Source organism: Acipenser ruthenus, chromosome 55 (assembly GCF_902713425.1).
Source record: "Acipenser ruthenus chromosome 55, fAciRut3.2 maternal haplotype, whole genome shotgun sequence".
Classification (NCBI taxonomy): domain Eukaryota; kingdom Metazoa; phylum Chordata; class Actinopteri; order Acipenseriformes; family Acipenseridae; genus Acipenser; species Acipenser ruthenus.
The window spans coordinates 2,852,514-2,858,709 of NC_081243.1; positions in this window are offsets into that span (position 1 = coordinate 2,852,514).

Genomic DNA, 6,196 nt, shown 5'->3' on the forward strand with positions numbered 1-6,196 from the left:
TGTCGTATATTTAAGACGCACCGGGAGTGGGTTTTAGTATTTCTGTTGATTGAATTATTGATGCATTTTAAAAGAAAAACAAAAGATCTGAACTAACCGTTGTAAAAAAGGCGCCGCGTTCAAATCTGAACTCGAAAGAAAAAAACACTCAGCTCGCGGCAAAGTTACCACCCCTTCTTCCACTGCGTTTGCTTTACACAACCAATCACATCAAACACTTTGTCACCCGGGAGCGTTCATTGGTTCGTAGTTGAACAGTCTAACTCTAAAGGATTGTTGGGTAATAATTTGCATACAGGATGTATAAATACAGGGGCTCGTAGGCTGCTTATTCATTCGTCTTTAATTGCATCAGAGAAGGAAAATGCCAGAACCGAAAGCTGCACCCGCGCCGAAGAAAGGCTCCAAGAAGGCTGTTGCCAAGAGCCAGCCTAAGGGAGGAAAGAAGCGCAGAAAGACCAGGAAGGAGAGCTACGCGATCTACGTGTACAAAGTGCTGAAGCAGGTGCACCCCGACACCGGCATCTCTTCCAAGGCGATGGGCATCATGAACTCGTTCGTCAACGACATTTTCGAGCGCATCGCCGGCGAGTCGTGCCGCCTGGCTCACTACAACAAGCGCTCCACCATCACTTCCCGGGAGATCCAGACAGCCGTGCGGCTCCTGCTGCCCGGAGAGCTGGCCAAGCACGCCGTGTCTGAGGGCACCAAGGCCGTCACCAAGTACACCAGCTCCAAGTAAACCGAGACCGTCCCCGCTCCGTCCTTACAACAACACAAAGGCTCTTCTAAGAGCCACCCAAAATATCAAACAAAGAGTTTCATTCCTGTTTTAAATTGTCCCTTGTATATTAAAACAATAATCGTGTTGATGGTAAGGACGTGTTTTCTTTCTTTTTGAAAGAGATATGTAGTGTGTTGCAGAGTTGACATTTCAAATATATACACTTTTATGTTTGCAGCGATATTTCTTCCAGTTAATGGCTAACCATAAAGCTCTAACTATTTGAGATTTCCTTATAAACGCTTTTTTAACTTCTTATTTTTAATAGAACTGGCCACCCAAATACCCCACAAAGTGTACAGTTATTTCAGTTACAAATTCGTCGTGTTTTATTATACAGTTATATTTTTCCCTGTAATATCGACCCGGTCTATTTATTTTCTGCGGGAATAATTTAATTTAGATGTGGTTCAACAAAACTTCAAATATTACAAGAAACTAACTTTCATGTATGTATTCTAATAAACGTTCTTCATAATTTAACAATTGGCTCAAGTTGGTATCTCATTTATTTCATGTATATCGCTGCCTCCACTAGCATACATTCTGTTGTACTTGCAATTCCGGGGTTTCTTTCTGTAATGTTCTAAATTGAGACTAGAAACGAGGCATTTTGATTTGCATTTAATTTACAATCATTTCTTTGTTTTAATCCAGTGAAATACACTGCCCAGGTGGACTCCTGCAGCATGTTTAATTTGCCAGGTTGCACACACCTCAGTACTTGTGTCCCCTTTATATTATAATCATGTATTCCTAGACCTTGATAATGTTGGTTGTCCAGTTTGTTTACATGCTTTGTATTTGCAAGTAGCAGCGCTTGCTGGAGCACCTTGACAGGAAGTGCAGCATGTGTTTCAGTGTGTTAGAGAGGTCTCAAGACATGACACGTGATCTTTATTCGGTTTGCAGTGAGATCACCTCGAGCAACGAAAAGGACATGGATCAATAGAGAGATAGAGATTCTCATATACTGGAATTCCCATAGGCTATAATTGCAAAACCTGTCTATTACTACACTCTTATTTAGTTTCCATGGGTATCGAATATGTAGGCCCACATGTCCAGTCTTGTTTTTTCTCATTTTAAGGTATTTTTTTATCCTGCTTTAATGTGAGCACCATCATCAAACTATATAATTTTTATATGAATCACATCTCAATTCTAAACACCATACAGGAGACTGATGTTGTTTAAAGACGGCCCTCACATTAAACATGGAGGAAAAAATGGCTCAAGTGGCGATTCACAAGCAGTTCATTTCTGCTGATATACCCTATAGCAGTGCCATTAAAGGTGAATATTTCATTTTCATTTTTGGCTTGTATGCAGAATCCTCTTGGGCTTTTTTTTTTAAAACTAATAAAAAAAACTTGGATCAGTGCAGTCAAGGTCGTCTTCAGAGCTGGTATTTACTCGTTTGAAAGCACTTCAATTGTTTTTCAAATGGAGATGAACTTTGCACTGAGCCACACAGGTGCCATTGTGCTTTTTCTCCACTAGATGTCACTGTTCTCTCATTTCTAAATAAAGAAACGGTCATAGTCTCATTTTTTCTGAATTGCTGAATCACAGTTGCTAGTGCTGTAAGTTAATGCATCATGTAAGGCAGGGGTGCACATGACGTCGATCGTGGTCGATCCCGAACATGTTTCTAGTCGACCACAGAAAATGTTAAAAAATGTATGCGGTGTAAACTTATTTTGCCAATCACAGCGTGGATATATTATAACCCCTTCCCGGGATTCAGGTCTCGTGGTTACTGTTCAATAATCACACAAGGTGGCGCAGCTTAACCCTTAACTTTATTAAATGGTTTTGTATGTATAGTAGCTAATGCTATCAGTTGCTATTTCCTCGCTGTTTCACGTTTAAATCACATACGTACATTTCCAGCAGTCTGGCTGCGCACTGCGGTGTCGGTCTAAGCAGAAAGTGCTGCTGCCGAGCTCGTGTGGAAGTTATTTGAAGAAGGGTAAATCAGCATCGTCAATAACACAGAGCTGTATGTTGCTGTCGGTATTAAAACTGTTAACTTCTCTATGCTTTTAAATAATAAACCGTGAAAAATGAAAGTGACCCTGTGTATAGTATACCCTGTTACTCGCTCACCAGTGGTTTGTGAGAAGTGTTCCTTCATGTCTGATATGCATGCTTTATACATGTATTATTACAGTATTATTACAGATACCTACTTGTGTCAGAATGTGATACTAATGCTTACCTCTAACAGTTAATACTTGCCTGTAGAGGCTATTTCAGCATAAACTGTATTCAGCTGTAAATAGTGATTCTGATTCATTGTGTTTGCTTGATAGACTTATAGAAATGTGTTAGTATTGTATATACTTACCTGCAGGGGATAATTCAGTATCGCTTACATCAAATTGTTAAATGTTGGTTTTGACTTGCTATGCCTGTCAAATGATTCGAAGTGCCGTGTGTATGTCTAATGAGAACATAAGAACATAAGAAAGGTTACAAACGAGAGGAGGCCATTCAGCCCATCTTGCTCGTTTGGTTGTTAGTAGCTTATTGATCCCAGAATCTCATCAAGCAGCTTCTTGAAGGATCCCAGGGTGTCAGCTTCAACAACATTACTGGGGAGTTGGTTCCAGACCCTCACAATTCTCTGTGTAAAAAAGTGCCTCCTATTTTCTGTTCTGAATGTCCCTTTATCTAATCTCCATTTGTGACCCCTGGTCCTTGTTTCTTTTTTCAGGCCAAAAAAGTCCCCTGGGTCGACATTGTCTATACCTTTTAGGATTTTGAATGCTTGAATCAGATCGCCGTGTAGTCTCCTTTGTTCAAGACTGAATAGATTCAATTCTTTTAGCCTGTCTGCATACAACATGCGTTTTAAACCCGGGATAATTCTGGTTGCTCTTCTTTGCACTCTTTCTAGAGCAGCAATATCCTTTTTGTAACGAGGTGACCAGAACTGAACACAGTATTCCAGGTGAGGTCTTACTAATGCATTGTAAAGTTTTAACATTACTTCCCTTGATTTAAATTCAACACTTCTCACAATATATCCAAGCATCTCGTTGGCCTTTTTTATAGCTTCCCCACATTGTCTAGATGAAGACATTTCTGAGTCAACATAAACTCCTAGGTCTTTTTCATAGATTCCTTCTTCAATTTCCCATATGATATTTATAATGCACATTTTTATTGCCTGCGTGCAGTACTTTACACTTTTGTCTATTAAATGTAATTTGCCATGTGTCTGCCCAGTTCTGAATGCTGTCTACATCATTTTGAATGACCTTCTCTGCTGCAACAGTGTTTGCCACTCCTCCTATTTTTGTGTCATCTGCAAATTTAACAAGTTTGCTTACTATACCAGAATCTAAATCATTAATGTAGATTACGAATAGCAGAGGACCTAATACTGATCCCTGTGGTACACCACTGGTTACCTCACTCCATTTTGAGGTTTCTCCTATAATCAGTACTTTCTGTTTTCTACATGTTAACCACTCCCTAATCCATGTGCATGCATTTCCTTGAATCCCTACTGCATTCAGTTTGAGAATTAATCTTTTATGCGGGACTTTGTCAAAAGCTTTCTGGAAATCTAAATAAACCATGTCGTATGCTTTGCAATTATCCATTGTCGATGTTGCATCCTCAAAAAAATCAAACAGGTTAGTTAGACATGATCTCCCTTTCCTAAAACAATGCTGATTGTCTCCCAGGATATTGTTCCCATAAAGGTAAGCATAAAGGTTGATTTCACCCATTCTCTGCTTAAACTGAAAAATAAAGATTAAAAAAATTCTGAATTCTTTCTAAAATAAATGTTGATATTAATCTTTGATTTGGCAAAAAAAAAAAAAAAAGAAATCGAATAGTAGCAAGCCTAATTATAATAGAAGGTTTTAGGTATTAATAGTATAACATTGAGATTTGTATTCATAGTTTTAAGAATAATAGCGGCTTTTTAAGGTATTAAATATAAGTTAGTTTTATATTGTCCTTTTTATTACATAGTTAGTGCCCTGGCCCCCTTGAGGCTTTTAGTCAAAATTGATTTCTGCTGTGCTGTTGTTTGTGCAGTATTGTGTGTTGGAAAATAAAAACATCTGATTCTTACCTGCTGTGGTCCCTCCGCTCTCATACCCCTTCTCCACTGGCACATCCGACCTGTGAGGGTTCGGTACGGTACAGGTACTGGTGGTTCTCCATTGGCTACTTGTCGAGCCGAGCAAGAACCAGACCATGAAACTCTGGCCTCACAGGACATCAGAATCCGGCTGCGAGCTGAGCCGAGCCAGGGGCGGGGTTAAGAATTTTCATCATTAAACAGAAAAAAGAAAAACAAACCTGGCAGGCAACGAGTGTGATGAGAGAAAAGTCAAGCTTGGGACACTGCGGAAGTGCAGGCTCTAGTTTCTCTGTGGGCAGAGAGAAGTGTTCAGGAAGATCTGGAGTCAGGTGTCAAAAATGAGAAAGTTTATGCCCGAATTTATGATGATTTGAAGCAAATGGACATAAACCGTGGGTACGGTACACTTAACTCACACACTCAAAAACACGCAATTCTATTAAATTTTTCATCCTTGACCTTTATTATATTAATATAAAGATATAAGTACAAATAAGGCTCTCGTTGTGCTCGCACTGCTTCTTTTTCTTTAAGCACCCAAACAAAAAACTACTAGAAAAAACTTTAGGTATCTTTGGCAAATCATATTTTTAAAACCTTCTTATTTTCCCTTCAACAGAACTAATCTAACTTTAGTAAGTCGATCTAATCAATAAAATTTGTGGATTATAAAAATTCCTAAATATATTTACAAAATATAGCAATACAAGATACAGCTGTACCAGTGATCTATTCATTTTTGAACCCCATTTGTTTGCACATCTTTTGGCAAACTGAGTTAATTAATAACAATAATTAATAACTGTCTTGTTGTGTGTGACGTCAGTAGCACGGCTCGGCTCTGCAGTGGAAAAACAACCCAGGCTCTCCTTAACCGCACGTGAGGGCTCGGTACGGTCCTGGTGCGGCTCTGCTGACCAGTGGAAAAGAGACATCATTGTCCAGTGGTCTGGATGGGAAACCCGAAATCCAAAGAACCTATAAAGGGGGAAAAGAGAAACATTGTTATTTATTAAATACTACTTATCATTGTCCCGAGTCCCCATGTGACATTTATATAGCCTATACATAAATATCAACAGTATACTACCAATCCTTTGCTAATTCAATATACTATTGAGCACAACTTTGGCAATTCATTTTTCTTTCTTTCTACGAATGCATTGACTACATGTGTGTTTTATTAGCCACATTGTTTTAAACTCTGCTGTTATAATGATACTGCCCAATCGTATTCAGATCATTGTGTTAACCACTTGACATTTGATGTTTTTCACACATTAATTTTACTTCATGCTTAC